The 19,673-nt window shown below is 40.6% G+C and overlaps 1 protein-coding gene, 1 long non-coding RNA gene and 1 other non-coding gene across 6 annotated transcripts in view; 1 reads left to right on the forward strand and 2 right to left on the reverse strand.

The window, feature by feature from the left end:
* Nucleotides 1-1,832: 1,832 nt before the first annotated feature.
* LOC132693394 (U6 spliceosomal RNA) lies at nucleotides 1,833-1,939 on the reverse strand. The gene has a single exon (XR_009616780.1). It is a non-coding gene; the product is annotated as a U6 spliceosomal RNA (small nuclear RNA).
* Nucleotides 1,940-3,289: 1,350 nt separating this feature from the next.
* Nucleotides 3,290-8,556, reverse strand: LOC132692316 (uncharacterized). Of its 2 annotated transcripts, XR_013555206.1 has the most exons (3): nucleotides 8,343-8,556; nucleotides 4,467-4,624; nucleotides 3,290-3,576 (listed from the first exon to the last, which is right to left on the reverse strand). It is a non-coding gene; the product is annotated as an uncharacterized LOC132692316 (long non-coding RNA). The 2 variants fall into 2 exon arrangements; XR_009616288.2 differs by lacking the exon at nucleotides 3,290-3,576 and having other exon boundaries at nucleotides 4,018-4,624.
* HERC3 (HECT and RLD domain containing E3 ubiquitin protein ligase 3) overlaps nucleotides 7,809-19,673 on the forward strand; it is a 114,043-nt gene continuing 102,178 nt past the window's right edge. Inside the window, exons 1-3 of one of the 3 annotated variants that reach the window (XM_060654647.3) lie at nucleotides 7,809-7,961; nucleotides 10,364-10,424; nucleotides 11,783-11,884. The gene's annotated coding sequence lies outside the window, so the exon portion shown is untranslated. Of the gene's footprint in view, nucleotides 7,962-8,681; nucleotides 8,919-10,363; nucleotides 10,425-11,782; nucleotides 11,885-19,673 lie in introns of those variants that run through there. The other 2 variants (XM_060654645.3, XM_060654646.3) reach the window with 2 other exon arrangements.

A 19,673-nucleotide genomic window follows, 5' to 3' on the forward strand; every position in this document is an offset into this window, starting at 1 on the left:
TCACATGGCCTTCTAATAAGGACATCAGTTATTGGATTTAGGGCCCTCCTAATCCTCATGTTATGACTTATGACCTCATTTTAATGAAAGTAATTACATCTGTAAAAACCCTATTCCAAGTAACTCACATTCTGAATTTCCAGGTAGACATGGATTTTGGAGGAAATTATGTAATTCACTATGCTATCCAAGGCATTTACCCTCAGAAACATCAGTACAATTCATCAGAACATAACGCTAACAAGGCCCAGGGTAAAGGCTGGGTAGGTTGCTTTAAATGGTTCTAGGCTGGTAGCTATACATCCACCTTGAAATTTTATCTAGTTAATCAAAAAGAGAACCAGGCAAGAACTTGGATGGAATAGTACTAATCCACTTCTAAAGGCTACAGAAGAACTCAAAGTACGTGCCTCTCTAATAGTTGGTCAGTAAGGTCATTTTCTTCTATAAAGCCTGGGACACACTGGTATACATAATAAGGTGATTGATGGCAAAGGTGATTGGACCACAATGGATATTACAAGTCATGACACTACATTTTCTTTTTGAGAAATGGGCAATAAAATACCTTCTCTGGCTACCATTTTATTGATGGACAACATAAATTCTGACACTTTGTCTTCTTTTCATTTTGCTCTGGAACTTGGTGAACCATCAACTGATTGTTATTGGTATGTGCGTGTGTGTAAATAAGAATATGATTAACAACAAAAAAAATATGATTAACAAGAGTTTGAGTTTGTAAAGGACTTCCTTCCTGGAACCTTTTATTTTTGGCAGGTATGTGGGAAAATTGGGGAGTCACATGATATCAAATAATTTCAGCAAAGGACCAACAACACTAATCATACATTTTTATGCATTTAGTTATTTTTTTGATATGAATATGTAGAAACATCTTACCTAAGCTAATCTTCAGATGTGTGCCACTTGACTTTTTACTTTACTAGAATTTTTAAAAATTTTATTTTTAATTGTTTATACCCCACATATTCTAGTTGAGACATAAGATGACTTATAAAATTAATACAGTAAAAAAGATAAAATGAAAACCAAACCAAAGCAACCCCATTATTGGTAAGGGGGTTGGACAAAGGCTACTTAGATATTGTGTGTATGTTTAGCTGGTGCCATCTTTTGTCAGGGAGTATTGGCAATATAATATAAAGCCTTGTGAGTTTGCATTCTGCCTGACCTAGCAATTATTCTTTTTTTAAATAATTTAATTTTTTTTAATGTTTATTTATTTTTGAGAGATAGGGAGAGACAGAGGGCAAGATGGGCAGAGAGAGAGAGAGAGAGAGAGAGAGAGAGAGAGAGAGAATCCAAAGCAGGCTGCAGGCTCCTAGCTGTCAGCACAGAACCCGATGTGGGGCTCAAACTCATGAACCATGAGATCATGACCTGAGCTAAAGTTGGTTGTTTAATTGACTGAGCCACCCAGGCACCTGGCAATTATTCTCTTAGGAATTTATCTTAAGGAAAGAATCAAGGGTGAGGGCAAATATTTAGTTATATTCACTGTGTGTAACTGTGTTACACTATTGTTTATAATGGCAAAGAATGGAAAATAAACACAAAACGAGAAATTGGTTAAAGTATATTCATTTTGTAGATAAATATAATTTACATGAAATTTAAAATGATGTTATAGAATAGTATTTAATTTTATTGAAGATGTTAAATATATTGTTCAGTTCATAAAGCAGTGTAAAATATTATGTATAAAATGATCCACTTTTAGAAATGCATATATATGCAATAGAAAAGGATAAACAAAATAGTAAGAACTAAAAATGGTGGTGAATGGACTGATCTTTCCTTCTTATTTTTTAAAATATGGAAGCTTCATGAATCTGTGTGTCATACTTGTGCAGGGGCCATGCTAATCTTCTCTGTATCGTTCCAATTTTAGTATCTGTGCTGCCCAAGCGAGCACTGGACTGATCGCTTTTCTTTTCTTTTCTTTTTTTCTTTTTTTTTTCTTTTTTTCTTTATTTTTTAATATACGAAATTTATTGTCAAATTGGTTTCCATACAACACCCAGTGCTCATCCCAAAAAGTGCCCTCCTCAATACCCATCACCCACCCTCCCCTCTCTCCCACCCCCCATCAACCCTCAGTTTGTTCTCAGTTTTTAACAGTCTTTTATGCTTTGGCTCTCTCCCACTCTAACCTCTTTTTTTTTTTTTTTTCCCTTCCCCTCCCCCATGGGTTTCTGTTAAGTTTCTCAGGATCCACATAAGAGTGAAACCATATGGTATCTGTCTTTCTCTGTATGGCTTATTTCACTTAGCATCACACTCTCCAGTTCCATCCACGTTGCTACAAAAGGCCATATTTCATTTTTTCTCATTGCCACGTAGTATTCCATTGTGTATTTTCTTCTTTTTTCTTATACGTATTTTATACATCTTACATAGCTAATATCTATTACATTTATGAAGGGAAAAACAAGTTTGTTTTTTTCTTTAAGTAGGTGGGAAAATAAATGAGTACACGAGGAAAATGGCAGAGGAAAGTTAAAATGAACCTTGAAATGACGTTACTTCTCAAAATGCACACAGTAAGATTCTCTACAGATGGGACATACATTTTGTTCCAGGCTTTCAAAAGCCAATGGAAAGAGGAAAACAGAATTAGCTATAATATCTATAAGATACTATGGTGTCTTAAGTATCTATAAGGTAAGAACAACTTGTTGGTCAACCATTTAAAAGTAAATATAATGGCTGATTTTACTGGGCTTTTACTTTTACCTACATGTAGGATGAAAACAAAATACTGAAGACCAATAGAAAGTTAAATACCAGTTATCAGTTTCCCTTTATATAAAGGGTAGCCATAAAGTTTAGAAATACAAACAATACTATTTTATTTTTTTACAGATTTATATTAACGTATATTATGTTATATATCAACTTTACAGATAGAACCCCTCTGATTCCTTGTTTCTTCTGGAGTATGCTAAAGGTGTAGGTTTATTTAGTAAAAATGAGAGAAGTCAACCAAGATAACACATTGAAGATCCTTCTGCTAGGATGGAGAAAAATTGCAACAAGAACTATGTATTGCTACAAGAGAAAATACATTTAAAACATATCAGGTAATGTCTCTGTCATCAAACATGTCACATATTGTCATGGTAAAGCAAGAAATCATTTATTATGCATATTCACTTTGTTTCCAGAATTTATGGTCAAGTTATAAAGCTGCATAACATTGTTATATGTGTGCGCCTTTGAAATTCCATAGGATCACTTTAGTTTTTCTAGGATATAATAAAACTCCTTAAATTTAATTTGACCCAGATTTAATTTTTAACTTCAGAGAAAAAGGGTTTTTCATTTTGATGAAATTATTTTATTTTGATTTGACACAAGTAAACTTCTAGAGAATTTGTTTTTTGCATCTAGAAAGGTAAAACAGTTACCTCATTTTTCACAGTTAAAACATTTATACACTATGCAGTCACACAGGAACCGACATTTGCCATATTGCTCCAAGGACTTGTTTAGTCAGTGTAGTCATAGTGGTAGACTGGATGCTACTTCCAAGGGTACAAATTTTGGGACCTTTTGAAAAGAGAAATCTTCATGAAAGATGTTACTTCCTAAAGACTTTATTGCATCTTCAGGAACAAACCAAAGTTCATCCTAAAGGCTTTCTTAGGAAATGCTCAACCATCCCATCTTTTTAACATTAATTAATATTAACCTATATGATACTACTGAGTTTCTTAAGTTTAAAGTAAGATGGTTGTGCTTTATCCAAAAGGCTTGATTTTTATTTTTTTTATTTTTTATGCTTATTTCTTTTTGAGAGAGAAAGAGACAGAGTGCGAGCAGGGGCGGGACAGAGAGAGACGGAGACACAATCTGAAGCAGGCTCCAGGCTCTGGGCTGTCAGCACAGAGCCCAAGTTGGGGCTCAAACTCACGAACTGTGAGATCATTACTGGAGCCAAAGTCAGATGCTTAACTGACTGAGCCACCCAGGTGCCCCCAAATGGCTTGATTTTTAAAAATGCAAAATTAATTTATGAATAGTTTCAAGAAACACGGGGGGATAGTCATAGTTGCTGTGAGCTCTTTGTAGTCAGGAATAATGCTTCTTGTCCAGCAATACATATAGAAGACACTGAGTAAATATTTCATAATTATTTGATTGATGGCTATATTGATTTACCATGATATTTTCCTTCCAAGTTATTTTTCACATTAATAAATTAAGGCTGTATGTTATAGGACACTTTTCAAAAGCTTAGATAATTCAGCCTGGCCATACATAGGCTTCTTGAGTAAACTGTATAAAAGAACAAAAAACAGTGAACATATGTAAAACATGTTTACAACCAATTTTTCCTTTGAGTATTGACTAGATTGACAAAATGAGTATTTTGGGGGGTCGGGGGACAAAGAAACATCTTTGTCATTGTGTAGCTTCATAGGGTGTGCACACATTACCTGGCAAATAATCCTTTCCTTTCCCAGAGGTGAAGACACTTAATTCTTCAAAAGTATACCTCAAGTCAGAATGTTGTGGCCAACATGCTTTTTTCCCACACGTTTGATCTGAGATACCAGAAGTTTGTCTCTCTTTAAATTTACCAAGTGATGTTTGTCTGCAGGACAAGTAGGTTAAATATAGAAAACAATCATTATTACACAGGATTCCTACTGTACTAAAGATTTCTTGCAATTTGAAATAGGCATATGCACTTCAAGAAGTGAGCTGTAAAGAATGGGGCAAATCAGCATATATTCAGGCGGAAGCCCAGCAGCGCTGGGTATCATCCTCTGGTCACTGGGAATTCCTCACCTGCCCGGCGCTAGAGCTAGACCACATGATCCCTTCTGCCTGTCAAAGGCTACAGTGAGAACTTATCACACCTTTTATTATTTATTTTTTGTTTTCCAAAATTTTTCAATGTAAACTTTTTAAACATACAGAGAAGTTAGAAGTAATGTACAATGAACACTATCTACCTACCATGTAGCATCTACAATTAACATCTTGGTATACTGGATTTATCACATGTATATACAGCTATCCATCCCTCTATCCATCCTTCAATCCATCTTTTAAAATGTACATTTCAAAATAAGTTGCAGATGTCAGTATACTTCCTCCTAAATACTTGAGTGTGCATAGCACTAACTGGAGATCAATTTTGTTTACAGTTTTTTTTGTTTTGTTTTTTTTAAAGACAGAGAGAGCATGAGCCTGAGAGAGGGGGCGACAGGGAGACAGATAATTTTTTTTTTAAGTTTGTTTATTTGACAGAGAGAGAGAGAGAGAGAGAGAGCGCAAGTGAGCCAGGGAGGGGTCAGAGAGAGAAGGGAGAGAGAATCCCAGACTCAAAACTGTCAGTGTAGAGCCTGATGTGGAACTTCGGAACTGGAACTCACGGTGTGATCATGACCTGAGCCAAAATCGGGTCAAGACGTTTAACCAGCTGAGCCACCCACACGCCCCTACAGATCTTTTTTAGGTTAAATCTTTTATTTTTAACATGAATGCTTTTCTTTCATAAGATTTTTCATGGTTAGCATGTATGTTCTCCTTGGTATGTTTATTTGGATAATGTTTGCCTCCCTTTTGAAGGCAACAGGGACTGTGCCATTTTGCTCACCAACATATCCACAGGGGCTGGTATTGCAGCAGATGCACAATATACAGCATATTTGTTAGGGAACACATGGGAAGCCAGAAAGAAATGGAAGATGGAGCTATATAAATGCAAAGAAAAGGTAAATTATGGCCTCTCAAACTAGTTAAAATATTTCCTATTATGACTATTGTTGGTGCTGGGGCCATTTAAAGCCATTTTGGTAAATGGAGTAGGACATGTTTGTTGAGGAAATTGCCATTTTACATTGGTTCAATTAAGAAAATAAAATGAAAATGGATGGCTCAGTCGGTTAAGCATCTGACTCCGGCTCAGGCAATGATCTTAGTGCCTGTGAATTTGAGCCCCACTTCGGGCTCTGTGCAGACAGCTCAGAACCTGAAGCCTGCTTCAGATTCTCTGTCTCTCTGCCCTTCCCCTGCTCACGCTCTGTCTCTCCTTCTTTCTCAAATTTAAAATAAAACATAAAAAAATTAAAAAAAAAAAGAAGTACTCTAAGTATCTTCATTGATTCTTCTACATATAAGTAAGTTCATAGGGTTCTGGACGTTTATTTGGTAAGGAAGCTTATAGTGCCTCGGTTTGTAATTTAGACATCATTCATATTCCACCTCCAGGCTTGAGGTTTTGATAGCCAACTTTTTTCTCAAGATGAAATTTCATGTGATAAACATGAGTCATAGGGCAAATATATTGACTTAAATGCTGATTGATTATAAACCTCATATTTGGTACATGATTATAGAATCTCACTCTCTCCTTCTTAACCATGGGGTATCCCCCTTTCTCCCATGACTCTTCTCTGGCTATTCCCCTAGCTTCTTTTTGTGATACCATCACTAAATTAGGATTATGTCTTTGTGAGACACCTAGACTTCTATGAAACTGCCACACCTCTGGGATATAAGGGAATCCTGTTAATTTTGTCCCCGTGTATCTAAAGATGTCCAGTGTGATTCAAACTTCAAATGCTGGAACTATTTTCTTAGATGACCTTAGCTCCCTGATAACTTGAGATTTTGCTTTATCTTTCTTGTCTCAGGAGCATTTGACAACTTCCTTTATTTCACTGAGAGTTCATAGGCCTGCCAACAACGACCCATCCCCAGGATACACCACTCCTCAAAACTTTTTGTTTTTCTGGCTTGGTCGATCTATTAGATTCCCAGAACAGGTAACGGCAGACTTGACCTGATTTGAACGTCCTTAGGAAGAATCTGGCCTCAAAGGACCTTTCAAGTTCAAATGACAGGTTACAGAAATTCATCCGCTAGGAAAATCATTCTGTTGGATTAAAGTGGTACTCTCCTAGTGTTCTGCTTCTATGCTTCAAATTTAAGGGGTAAGTGGGGGACAACAGATACATGAAGTCATCTGTGAGAGTGTTTTCTTCAAAAGGACAAGGACGAGGACTACTCTGAAAGCCCCGTGACCTTGGGGAAGAGAAGAAAGCTGGGAGATTCATTGCCAGGGAAGGTAGGGAGGACAAACTTCTTTATCCATTACTGGGTTTTAAGCCACATGGTGTCTTTCAGATGGTAAGATTTAGTATCTGCTCTGCGACTTCTTTTCAGGCTCCTCCCCAGCCACCACCCTCCAACCCCAAGCCTTCCTGGCTCCTGCAGCACCGTTCTCCTCTTCGCACACCCCCCCCTCCCGCAACTCTCCAGGATGGCCGAGGCAGAGCGGGCCTCCGCACCGACTTCCTTCCCGCTTCTCCCACCACGCAGCCCGGCGTTTCGGCAACGCGCTTCCTCCAGTCTTCCGAAGGGGTGTGAAGCCGAAGACTCCTCCACTGGGAATAAAACGCTTAATAATTCATCCTCAGTTGTTACCCTCTAGATTTTTCTTGAGCCCCACGCTCAAGGCTTTTGGTCACCTCTGCATAAATATTAAGAGCCAGAGCCCCAAACCTAAAAAAACCGACCCCTAACCTGTCCCGCTCGCTTCCCCGCCTGTGAAAAGCAATCCTATTCCAGAGCGAATGCTCGGTGTCTTGCAGCCGGATTCCGGCCGACACACGCGGGGCCCGCGGGTCCTGTCACCTCAGGCTGCCCCCGCCTCCCTCCCGGCCTGGGCCTCTCCCCGCCTCCAGCCCGCGGACCTCGCCGCCCCGCCTCCGCCACGGCCGCCATTGGTGCCAGCCCGCCCCAGAAGGGCGCCCATTGGCCGGGTGGGAAGTCATTCGCCCAGCGCATTCCGCCGCCCGCAGGCTTGCGGGGAAACTTCCTTATTATTGTGACGCCGAAAACCGAGAAACCCCGAGCCGGGCCGGAGAGACTAAGCTGTCACAGTCGGAATCCTGAGCCGTGGTTCCGCGGCCGCCAAGGTGCGCGGGTTGGAGGTCGGGGTTCCAGGGAAGAGGGCACCGCGGAGCTGCAGCCGCGCGACCGCCGCGTTCCGCCGGGCACGGCTGTCAGCCCGCGGCTCCGGTAGGGGCGGCTGCGGCTGCGGCTGCGGCTGCGGCTGCAGCTGCAGGGCGCTCCCCGCGACGACCTGGGGCCGGCGCTCGGGGAGGTCGGGGCGCGGCGCCTGCAGCGCCTGCGGGACTCGGGGACGCGGGCGGCTGGGTTGCGCCGGGCTAGGCGCGCTAGGCGTCCCTCGGCATGGTGCGCGCCTCCCTGGCGTTCTCGGGGCTTGCCCTCTGACCAAGAGAGCCCCCGCGCCCGGAAAGGCCGGAAACCGCTTTAAAAATGGGAGCGCCCCCCACCTCGACTCGGCTGTCTGCAGACCTGGAGGAATTGCGACGCAGAAAGTCCAAAAGAGGATCCTCCCCTTCCTCCTCGCCTGCCCCTATTTGAATTCGGGGGCTCCAGTGACTCCTCGCGGTGAGGAACGCGGACGCTTCCCCGCGTAATGGGAGCCGGCTAGGCCTCCTCGTTTTGGGGAACCCCGGCGGCCGGGAGGACTTTGCACCGAGGACGCGGGGCTCAGCTTCCAAGCTGACAGCGCGGGTGGGGCCGCGGCGCCCGGCACCACCCACCTCGCGGAGGCCGTGCCCGGCCCTTCTGGCCCGAGTCAGCCTGAGGGGCGGAGCCGGGGCGAGGGTGTGTGTGAACACGTGTGTGTGCGTGTGTGTGTATGTGTGCGGACACGTAAGTGCGTGGACGGACGCGGGGGTGTCAGGAGCTGGGACTTTCGGTAGCAGGGGGCACTTTGAGTCATTTGTAAACGTGTGGAGTGGGCAAACTGGGGCAACTGACAGAGAAGAGCCTGTGTAACCTGAAACAGATGAGCCAGGGAGCGCGGTAGAGCAGCACCTAAAGCAACTGTGCAGTGATTCTGGGTATGCACCGCGGGACCCGGGGAATGTGTGTTTGAACTTGGCTTTTGGTCTGCCACTGATTCTGGCTGTTTTCTGGTTACGTTATACTTTAGCTTTTAAACCAGCCCCATTCGGAAGTACCTTGAATTCACAGCTAAGCAAGCCTTTCAGGATTTTGCTTGCATTCGTTACACACGGAATGTTTTAGGAAAGACGATTCGAGAGCTCTCTTCCATTTTTGTATGTCTTCTCGCTCCTTCCACAAATAGGAAGCTATTTCTAGAACCTTTCATTTGATGATTTGATAACATCAAGAGGGCTGATTTTTAACTCCAGACTGAGGGGAAAGAAAAGTGAAATAAAATGAGGATTGGCAGCCTTTTTAAATGCAGTGACTCTAGAGAAACATGTCTTGTTTTAGTAGGAAGATTACTGTGAAGCCCTCTCCTTTTGTACCTTATTTTACCTTGGGAAGAGGAAATGGCATTATAAATCAGAAAAGGGGAGTAATAGATATTTAACCACCTTTTAAAGCAAAATAGATGAATTACACATTATCGTCTGACCACACCGAGGCTAGGAACCTTCTGGAGAAAGTAGGCAGGATTCAGGGAGGAAGGTTTCAAGCCTCTTTGGCAAAACTCCTTTGCCATGTAAAAAAGAAACAGTTGATTAGCATACAGTTTTACTTGTTCTGTAAGTAGTTGGGTTTTTATTTTTGAAAAGAAAAACAAATTCTAAAATGTTCCAAATGGTGTGGTGGAGTCGTTGGTTATAGCCTTTCATTCTGAGTAACGAATGTAAATTTAAGATTTGCATAATAATTAAACGTTTTTTAGAACATGAGAGTTGCACTCCTACTGGAGGTACAAGATAGTTTTGCTGCAGTTTCAGAAATAAAAGTAATATTCTCCAATGAATGGGATTTTCTACACAAGAAGATTGAAATAAAGTTCTGATGATAATATATTAAAATTTTTGGAGGACTTTTTCTTTTGAGAGACTTAAAGTGGCTCTCAGATAGTCTCATCTTGTTTTGCATGAAAGAGGATGTGGTGATGAGAAGAATGAAAGAGAAAGTCTTCAGAACGGTTGTGGCAAAATAAGCTATAATGTGTGTGGTACATGGGAAAAATGGAGGAAAATAGATGAAATTGAATTATTTTTCAATAATTTCTCTTTTTAACCCAAATGGGAGATTTAAAAATAATATTTTTCCTTTATATCTACTACAATGCCAGTAATTTTTTAAGGTGCTGGGTCTCAAGTTCACGTTTAGAGATGACATCTTTGTAGTTGCTTAGAGGTTATCTTATTGGTCTTTAACCAGACTCCAGTCTTGAGGTACAGTGTTTGGGGAATATTTAAGCTTGCATAATATATTCTTATTTTCAAAACTTCTCATTTTCTTTTCAGTAACATGAAAGCACTGTGCCAATGTTAATTATGATTTCTTTAACTTGCAGGTCTGCAAGGTGAGGTAAAACCATCTGGCTTCTAGTCCAAATGCTAAGGGTGTGACCTGTGGTGAGTTACTTAATTTCTCTGAACCCAGTTTCCTCAACTTGTACATGGAGATAATATCTGACTCACAGAGTTGACAAGGGGATTAAACAAGATAAACTATGTAAAGGACTCAGGTTAGTATAGCTGCGTAGAAAGGGACCTTAACAGATCCTTAATGACTTCGTTCTGCTGTGATGAGGTGAACAGAACAAGGTGAGCCCAGGAAGTAGGAGACCTAGTTTCTGGTCTCTGCTTCAACCATTTACTTCTCAGAGGACCAAAGTTACTTGGCCTCAGAAGGCCTCAGCTGCCATTAAAATGAGGTTAGGAATGTAAGTCTCTTGCCTGGAGGTTGGATCAAATGGACTTTATGGTCTCTTTAATAAGATGATCGCTTTGATGATATAATTCTGGTCCCTTTAGATATTTACTGCATTTAGAAATAGTACTTGCTGGTGTCAGAGGCATGTGTTTCTGTGTGTGAACCAGTAACTGGATTAATTTTATTGTAAGTCAAGATGGATACGGGGGTAAAGTCTGACTGTCTCTTGGGATTGTTTACTTGCCTCTCCCCTGTCTCTGGCTAACATAGGTTCTGTTTGCCTGTAAATATCACCAGCGATTCAGCTAGTGTAAAATCACTGTGGGCAGTTTTCTTTAACTGTTTAGTTTAAAAATTGGTGAAGGGGTGGAACTTGGCTTCATTTTGTCTGAGAGATACTATCGCATTATGTTTAAGAGCATGGACTTTGGAGTCTAGATGAGATTTGAATCCAGACTTTGCCACTTACTAAGTTTCCTTTTTACCTACTTATTTACATGTTCTTCGGCAAGTGACTTAATCTTGCTAAGCCTCAAAGTTATTGTAAAGGGAAAATTAAATAATTTCTGTAAAGTTTTTAGCCAGACTCAGACATATAGTAGGCTTGCAGTAATAGTAACTATTTTTCTTTATTTAGCAAATATTTATTGAGCCACTACTGTAAGCCGGACACTTCTCTAACAGTAGGGAAATGAACAAAAGAAGCTCAGAATTACATTCCTGAATTCTAGCATACTGGTGATATTGAAAAACACCCCCATTTAATGACAGCTTCAGTTGTAGAAAGCATTCTACTTTCTATATCTGCTGAAATGTGCTGAGAGGAGAGTGCATGTTAGAATGGAGGAAATACAGTATTATTTTTTGTTACTTGATAGGGAATGCTTATCTAACATTACCTGGAAAACAAAACTGTGAACAAACTTAAGTCGTGAGGGTTCTAGTTTTCCCAGGTCTGGATTCAGTTCACTAGGTGCTTACCAAGCATCTATGGTTCTCCTGTGCTATGCTAATTAATGGAGACACAGAGATGGAGTGAAACCTGTCCCCTCCACAGAGAAGCTCCCAGTCTGCATGGGTGGAGAATTGGTGGACACGACGCAAGAATCAGCAGCCCTACCTTCATAGTACTTTTCATTTTCTTTATTGTGAAACAATGGTAAGCATAAAACCATATATGTAATATATATGCTAAGAAACAACAATAAAAGTTTAGAAGCAGAACATCAGCCATGTTATTGAAGCTCCCACTGTGCTCTTTACAGATTGTACCCTCCAACTTTCCTGTCCTCATAATCATTCATTACCTTGTTTTTTGTATTTATCCTGGTTTTTTTTTTTTTTTTTTTTTTTTTTTTTTTTTTGCTTTTCTACATGGCCTTGCCACCACTAATATGTTTATCTCCTAGTACTTGTTGTACTTTGTTTGGATTTTGTAAAAATTCATCATATTCTAAATTCTTCTGTAACGTTCCCCCCCCCCCCCAACATTGTTTTCAAGATTTAGCTTCAGTGGGGTTTGTGAGGTGCATTTATTTTTCACTGCTGTGCCACAGTTTATCCATTTTTTTTGTTGCTGGATATTTGAGTTGTCTTTGTTTTATCTATTTCAAACAATGCTGAAATGAACATCCTTGTGCATTGTATCTTGAGGCACATGTTAATGGGGTTCTCACTTCATTGTACAATAAGATAACCACAAGCCATATATGACTTACATTAAAGTCAAATACGCCTCAAATTTCAGTTCCTCAGTTCATTAGCCATATTTCAAGTGTTCCAATAGCCATGTGTGGCTAGTGGCTACCATATTGGACAGTGTAGGTATGTAACATTTCCATCATTGCATAAAGTTCACTTTTCGGGTTTCACTCCATCTTTGTGTCTCCAGTTCTCAGCATCGTGCAGGAGCACCGTAGATGCTTGGTAAATTGGACAGCGTTGGTCATAGGCGTAGGAGCAAAATTGCTGTCCTGTGGGCTATTCACATCTTCACCTTCACTAGATAATGCCAACTTGTTTTCCGAAGTGGTTATGCCAATTTACACTCCCACCAGCTGTAAGAGTCCTGGTTGCTCCATATTTTTGACTTGACACTCACACTTTTCAGTTCTTGCCAGGCTGGTCAAATGTCTTTTGAAGGCAGCCCACAGCTTAAACACACAGTGGAGAGATCATTGTTCTGGTTTCATGAAGCCCCAGCACCAAGTAATGAAGAAGGCACCACCTATAATAGGCTCAGCAGGGAGGAATAGAAATGTTTCCTGTGTTGGCTAAAAGAGAGAACCAAAGCTCAGCTGAAGTGAAGGAGAGAGAAAACAGCAAGGAGTGGATTCACATTATTGAAAACTTCTTTTTGCTTTCTGTGCCATTTCTGTCTGGTAGTAATATTTTTGACATTCACCAGAGTGAATTTTCTTTGTTACTGGCATTTGAATTTTGGCTCCAAATTTTTTTAAAGCTTGGATTTGGGGAGGGCCTGTAGAGCACTGAAGCCTTGGGAAAAAGCCTTGCCTTTTCCCGCTATTGAATAAGACTCCCCTTCTCCCTGTACACCATTTAGGAAATGGCTTCTAAGCTTATTTCAAAGGCAGCTTATCCATCTTATAAATGAGATTACAAGTCCTGCCAAGTGTTATTTAGGTTTCAGTGACTTTCAGACAAGGAATAAGAATCAGTCGTTAGGCTGCTGTGGGCATAGTCTGATTAATAAGACAAAGTTTAGGAATTGTAGCTTATCTTTTAGCATTCAACTTGCTAGGACTGATAAAAAGAGCTTTATATACTCTCTTGCCCTACGCAGAATTTAAAAAACTTTCTCCTAGCAACCTCGAATCCCCTTCATGGAAGTTATGACAGATGGCGGTAGTGGTGCTTTGCTATAGCACAGATTTGGAGGAACATAGCTCATGCTAACCACAGGGAGGAAGAAAGGAGTCATTCCCCCAGCCTCTTTTGGGAATTGTCCTGTTGGCTGTGGTCTCGGGAAGAGCACTAGGGCTAGGGAGTAGCAGTGATACAGCAGTTGACATTTATTGGTCACTTAGTACTTTATAGGGGCATCATGCTAAGCACTCGTTCTTTTCCCCATTTTAGAGACAGGAAACAGTGGCTAAATATCTTCCCCAACGTTTCAGAGCTAGCATGTGGTTAATTCAGGCTTGAACTTTAGTCCTTTTGACCCTTAAATAAGCCCTGATGAGATTATCCTGAATCTTTTACCAAAAATAGATGAGGAGAAGGGCTGGGAAAAGTACCAGGTGTGCCATTGAAGGAACAGAACGTCTTTCTTCTTTTGCTTTGTGATGGGAAAATAAGGCAGGAAAAGGAGGGGCTGGGACTGAAGTGGCTGGTGTTAGGTTCTGAACTAGAGTGCAGTCCTGTGTTCTTCTGTAGCATCTTTCATAATTTTGTGTTTTGTAAGGAAGGAAAAGATTCTACTCCTCTAGGAGCAAGGGAGAGACAGTGAGTGAGGAAAAATGGGTAGAAGGACCTGGGAGAGCAGAATGCCATTGATGAACATGGCTGAACATAAACCTTAAATTCTTGGATGCCAGTTGCTACCAGATTTTAAGTTTATTTATTTAGGGGTACCTGGGTGACTCAGTTGGCCAACTATCCAACTCTTGATTTCAGCTCAGATCATGATCTCACAGTTTGTGAGATTGAGCCCTGAGTGGAGCTCTGCATTGACAGCATGGAGCCTGCCTGGGATTCTCTCTCTCTTTCTGTGCCTGCTGCTCTCTTTTTCTCAAAATAAATAAATAGAGCGGGGGAGGGGCAGAGAAAGAGGAAAGAGAGAATCACAAGCAGGCTTCATGCTGACAGGGACTCGATCTTACAAACCATGAGATCATGACCTGAGCCAAAATCAAGAGTCAGATGCTTAAGTGACTGAGTGTCTTGCAAAGTGTCCCTTTTTTTTTTTTTTTTTTTTTTTTTTTAAAGGAGATAGAGGTTTATTGAATATACCACAAGGGAGCAGCAGACAGGACAGCAAAGGAGATACTGTCTTCTAGTTGCTACTAGATTTGGGGGTTCTTCTAGAATGTACTTTTAAGTGAAAGCTGTATTAATAGCTGCTTCTCTTCACTGCATTGAACTCCTCTCCTGCAAGCTAGATGATTTTAGGGCCTCCTGCTATATAGTTTTGGCAGAACACCATGATGACCTAGATCACATTTCTAATTAGGGTTGTTAATCCATTCATGGGAATACATTTTATTTGTGGTTGCTATTTCATTACTTCTCTTAGTAAGTAGTTTTTATTTGGTTACTTGAAGATTCCATTACTATAGCTCAGGTGGGAAGGATTTTTGAAGCTTTTTTGAACAATAGTTCTATTTGTCTCTTTTGAAATAAATGGTAGTTAAATCAGGATGAGGCCATACATTCGGCTGCTTATTCAGGCTTGTAGTTGGCTAAAGCACCTGGAGTTCAGCTGACTCTTAAGGACTGACTCATGCTAAACAGACTTATAAGAAGCTGATATACTCAGGATGCCAAATTAATAATGAGAAGTAGAAATTCCAAGAAGGCTGGGACTTTAGGGTCAGCCTGTCACAGTGTTCTGTACCCATAGTAGGAGCTGCCTTGGAAACCAAGTTATTTAAGGTTGCTTATTAATCATGGAATCTAAGCAAGGCAAGTGGCTGAGTGAATTTAATGACTAATGTAACAGAGTCTGATCTACCTACCTCCACTATTCAGCAGTGATTACTTAGCATTTCAAATAGGTTGACTGGTAGTGGTACCCTTTCTCTCTGGACAGTGCTGGAGACATTGGGAAGTTCTGACCCTATGGCTGTCCGTTTTCTAGGTTCCTTATTATATGGCAGACTCTGGGCCGAAACCCTAATTCTCCAGTTACCTAGTTGTGTGATTTAGTCAAGTCACTTCACTCTGTCTCACTGTCTTTTTCTTTTCCCTTATGCTTCTCTCTCTCTTTTTTTTTTTTTGTTTTGGTTCCACTTTTTTTCATCTGGAAATTAGACATGATAATAGCACCCACCTTACAGAGGTTTAAATGAGTTAATATCTGTGAAGCACATAGAAAAAGTGCCAGACATAGAGTAAGCTCAAATTAAGTCTTATCTGCTGTTATTCTTAATAATGTAATTATTAATATTATCAGTCAGGAGGTTTTTTTAATATCAAATGATAGAAATCCATATCAACAATATTAAACAAATAAAAAAGGGAGACTCCAACCTAGATAGAGTTGATTTTCATTATGCACGGTAGTTCTATGAAGTTGCTGCAAATGCTGTTAGTGAATACTGAGCTACTGCCTCTATACAGGGTTAGTTAGGTTCTTGCTTAGAGTCTCTGGTCAACCAATCAGTGTATAATCTTTTTTTGTGTGTGTTTATGTATATTTCTGTTTAGACACCTAGTTTAATATACATTTCTTACAAATGATTAATTGTATGCAGTATTTCTTTATGCTCTAACACTAGTCAAGAGGATTTTTAACATTTTTCTGACCCTCAGTAAGTGACAGTGTATTTCTTTGGTTATCAGCTTCGTAGCAGTGCTGTCCACCACACACTATAATCATCTCTGAATCCAGAGATTCAGCTATTTTGAACATCTTTTCTGTAGCTTCTTTATGCCGTACAGATGTTACTTTAGCACTTTCCAGAGTTGCTGCATGTATAGATCAGTGAATTTCTTCTTCCCTTTTTTAGATATATCCTGTTACTGATTCATTAACATTGAACTCACAGCCAGTAGCACTATAACTCATGTGTGAGTGAAGCTCGTCCAACACATGTATTTTCTCTGTGAGACACAGCACAGCTTTGTTGTACTTAGGAACACTAGAGATAGCACTTTAGTGCCAGGCCCAGGGGCATAGCAAAATCACCAACAAAAATGTAGAAATCTGGGGGCACCTGGGTGGCACCTGTTAGTCGGTTAGGCGTCTGACTTTGGCTCAGGTCATGATCTTGTGGTTCATGAGTTCAAGCCCCACCTCAGGCTCTGTGCTGACAGCTCAGAGCCTGGAGTCTGCTTCAGATTCTGTCTCCTTCTCTCTCTGCCCCTCCCCCACTCATGCTCTCCCTCTCTCTCTTTCAAAAATAAACACTTAAAACTTTTTTTTAAATACAGAAACATGTAGACTGCAGAAAGACCACTTTTTTACAGAATGAGAACATCATTTTGTTTGACTTTGGCTGGGAAAGTGCATGTAGGGGTGACTCAAATTTTTCCTCTCTTTGCACATGTCTGGGAATGACTGAGAAATGACCCAAATATTGCTTTTGGGTTACAAATAAATTTTAGTGAGTAAATTCACAAGTATGGAGTTCACAAACAATGAAGTACAGCTATCGTTAGGGAGAGTGAAGGTAGTAGTGCTGGCACCAGGCAAGAGGGGGTCCAAGGCTAAGTACCGTTACTAGGACCCTTTCTGTCCTTTGTCTTTGAAACTTTATAGCTGGTAGAATCATAATGTCTTTTTTTTTTTTAACTCTATTTTGATTTTTAAAAAATTATCTTTATTTTAATTTTTTAAAGTTTATTTACTTTGAGAGAGAGAGCAAACAGGGGAAGGGCAGAGAGAGATGGAGAGAGATCAGGCTCTGTGTGTTGGCAGCACAGAGTCCAATAAGGGGCTCTATTCCATGTAGCCATGAGATCATGACCTGAGCTGAAACCAAGAGTTGGATGCTTAACCAACTGAGCCACCCAGGCACCCTGAGTCATAATGGCTTATAGGTGTCCTCATGTGGCAGGGCACATAGCTTCCAGCAGCCTCAGTTGTCCTTCAGAGGCAAAAGGCAGCCTTCCTTCAGAGCTCTGGTGAGCTTACTGGGGAAGGACTCTGGCCCCCCTGGGAGTGTGAACCTATCCCTGCGCCAATCACAATGGCTTAGGAGGTGTTCTCTGATTGGTTTGCTGTGGGTCATGTCCTGTGGCTTAGGGGTGGGATTCTCTGACTGGCTTGGTGTGGCTCATGTGTATGGCTTGTGGCAGGGGTGGAGCGGGGGTTGGGGAGCGGGTATTCTTTGAATGCCTTGGCCAGGGTCATGCTTATCCTTGTGCCAGAGAGGGGAGAGTTTGTTACTAGATAAAGAGGGGCTTCGGGACATGGGTAAAAAAGCAGTTGGTGCCACTCTTGAGTTGCAGCTTTCTTTTACATGAAGTACATTTTAGCTATGCCCCCTCCCCCTGTTTTACTGACGAGTAGTGTTTCTTGTATGAATATACTGCAATCTGTTTATCCATCCTCCTGTTGATGGACATGTGGGTTGTTGCCATTTTTGTTTAGTATGAATAAAGCTGCTGTGAGCGTTGTTTATAGATCTTTTTGCAGACATACAATCATAGCTTCTTGATGTCATATTTTTAGACACACTGTTTGTACTTGGCTGGTTAACGGGATGGCTTAATGCTACAGCTGCCTAATCTCAGCCATTATCTCTTAATTCTGACTAGTTTCACGCTCAGAGGGCAGTTTTATTTTCAACTTTACTGGGCATCCTGTATTGTATACTGACTACCGTTAGTCATTCTGCAAGTAATTTTTGTGTTCTTGCTCCTGTAGGTGACCTATAAATCAGCTTGGGTGGCAGTTGTAGCCTAGTAGATGAGACTGTGGACACTGGCATCAGGCCTAGATTCATAGCCTGGTTCCTACTTCTTGTAGCTGTGTGACCTTGAGCGTGCTTCTCAATCTCTCTGAAGCTTGCTTTATCTGAAAATGAAGCTAAAAATAGTACTTATGGCACAAGGTTGTTGTGAAGATGAAATGAGATAATAATATAAAATGCTTATTAGCACAGTGACGGTTGTATGCTGCTTCTGTAATCATTGGTAGGTGGCGGGAAAGGACAAATTCATGAAACATTCAAAATGAAGAAGTTAGTTGGGAATATTAAATTATGAAAAGATTATGTGCTCTTGCTGGTCTTTTAAAATGTATATCTTACTCCCCTGCCCCAGTTTGCATTTTCTCTCTCCTCCTATGTAATTAACTCAAAGAGTAACATTTAAGCTTAATATCCTTTTAGTTCTAGAGTCTAGACAAGGAGTAAGAATCTTGGGAAGAAACAGAACTATTTGGTTAAGAAAGCAATTTCAGTCTTACATTTTATTTTCGGTTTTCCATACTTTTCCTGAAAGCCTTAAGAATTTAAAGAGTAAGTCAGGTAACATTACCATAGGTAGTCAAAAAATATTCTATTGTATGGAAATACCACATTTTATTTATTCATTCATCAACTGATGGGTGTTTGGGTTTATTTCTTCTTTTTGGTATTATGAATAATGCTGCTATGAATATTCATATACAAATTTTTGTGTGGATGCATATTTGCAATTCTCTTGGATACCTAGGGAGTGAAATTGCCAGATCATATGATACCTATACGTTCAGTCTTTTGATGAAGTGCCAGAATGTTTTCCAAAGTATCTGCACCATTTTACATTCCCACCAGCAACGTAGAGGTCTCCAGTTTCTATACATCCTCACCAACATTTGTTATTAACTGCCCTTTTTGATTATAGCCATCCTGGTGAGTGTGAACTGGGAGAGAGGGATGAGATTTTGTTTTTGTTTGTATGAAAGGGAAACATAAATTTCTAAAAGGTAGTGAAACTTTGGGCTGGAGTCAGCAGTAATCAGCCAAAAGTTGATTGAGAAGCTGCCAACTCAAAGAGATATGCTATACTGTGTGGTCTTTGTTTAAGGCAGTTAAAGTCTGGCTCAGGAGTTAAGTTATAAGATACTGAGAAAGTCTCCAAGGCAGTATAGTAGATGTGTCAGAGGGATGCAGGCTAACTGTGGCTGGAATGGTCCCCAGAGGCTTTCAGGTAGAAAGTGAAGCTTGACTCTGAGCCAGAAGGATGTGTAAGAAGAAATGGCAGAGAAGATAACCTTTTCCCCCCCATTTTTCATTTTTGTTTCAAGTGGTGAATTATTACTATCCAAGCTAACAATA

This window comes from Panthera onca, chromosome B1, assembly GCF_046562875.1.
Source record: "Panthera onca isolate mPanOnc1 chromosome B1, mPanOnc1 haplotype 2, whole genome shotgun sequence".
Classification (NCBI taxonomy): domain Eukaryota; kingdom Metazoa; phylum Chordata; class Mammalia; order Carnivora; family Felidae; genus Panthera; species Panthera onca.